The following is a 1,745-nucleotide window of genomic DNA, read 5'->3' on the forward strand; positions in this document are numbered from 1 at the left end:
ACTACTACTGTACACAGGGAACATACTACTACTACTACCACTACTACTACTGTACACAGGGAACATACTACTACTACTTCCAAAAGCATTTATAAAGAGAGTCAGCGGCTCAACTCTGCAACTCACCTGCATCATTGCATGGACTGTCAATCATGATGGAGACCCCGCCCCTTTCACATAGACCCGCCCCTCCCAGGTTATATAGCCCCGCCCTCCAGGCCAGTGACGCTGTTTTCCCTCCAAACCAGACCACAGCAGGCAGAACAGAGGACGGATGTGAGTCTAACGCACCTTTCACCCTCCAACACGTGCTTTCATCACATTGAAGAGTTTTCCTCAAACTCTGATATAGAGTTTTATTTATGCTGAATTGTAGACTTCAATCCTGTTTGACTGAAGAGAAACTGAAGTCACACACACACACACACACACACACACACACACACACACACACACACACACACACACACACAGGTGTATTCACTTAACCTGGCTGTTTAGCCCTCTCCAGGACTCTGTGATTGTGTGTGAGAGTCTTTTTTTAGCTTTGTTGTAGTATACTATTAGAGTGGGGGGGATCACCACATGGCGCGCACACAAGCGCGTGCACGCTGCTGAAAGTCACCGTTTCAATCCTTTTGGCTCTCTGCAGCGGGCTCAGTCCCCCCCCGCAATTTACGCGCACACTAATTAACCCTTGTATGGTTTTCAGGTCAAATTGATCCATTTCAAATGTTAACAAGAAGAAAATGGTCCAAGTTCCATGTTTTCTATCTTCTATCAGCATCCTTTCCTTATTTCCTGAGATAAACATGTATTCCTGACTCAGAACATTATTCTGGATATGACTCTTATGTTGTTTCCATAGTGATTATTAACATGAATTATAACCCTATGATAAAAACTAACCCCACGTCCATGTTTAATAGTGTGCTAGTAGAGACTGATGCATTCACTAAACATAGATGTTATCTCAGCTGTTGGAAATGGAGATAAAGACAATATTTGTTAATAGATTATGAAGTAAAATTTTATTTAAGAATTGTTTTTAAAACCCCAAATAAGTCCCGGGTCAGTTTGACCCGAGGGATTAATAAGCCGCTGACAGACATGTTCAAATTTGATCAATTCAATAAATCATTATTTTCATCTTAAATCCAGCAACCTTTTGCAGCATTATTGGTTACTATAGCAACCCTCAGCCTAGAGACTCACCTTATTCTCCTCTAAACAAGTTTCCTTTTTATTTTTAAGAACTGTACAAAAAAGACTTTTTGGGGCAACTTTCTGTCTCCTGCAACTTTATTGCAACAAACTCAAAAAACATCGCAACTTTTATCGCAACATTTTTACAAAAGCTCCTGCAAAATCAGGCATTTTGGGCTGCAACAATATCAAAAAAAGGCAAAAAATCCTGGAGGGACTTATTTTTACATCTGACGGTTTTTGCCCCCCCCCCCCCCCCCCCCCCCCATGGGTTTTACCCTTATTACTGTAATTCATGGACACTATACCCCTGTTTGAAAAGCAGTATTATGCTTTAAAATTGAATAAAACACCCACGATTTAATGAAAGTAGCGTACTGATGCTTCATTTTACTTGAAGAGCGTTAAACGGACCGTCCACGTTCATTTTAGGGAATTTCTGATAGACAGTTTGATTTTCATGTTGTCCTCGTGTTGTCCTCGTGTTGTCCTCGTGTTGTCCTCGTGTTGTCCTCGTGTTGTCTTCGTGTTGTCCTCGT

This window comes from Etheostoma cragini, chromosome 12 (assembly GCF_013103735.1).
Source record: "Etheostoma cragini isolate CJK2018 chromosome 12, CSU_Ecrag_1.0, whole genome shotgun sequence".
In the NCBI taxonomy this organism is placed as follows: domain Eukaryota; kingdom Metazoa; phylum Chordata; class Actinopteri; order Perciformes; family Percidae; genus Etheostoma; species Etheostoma cragini.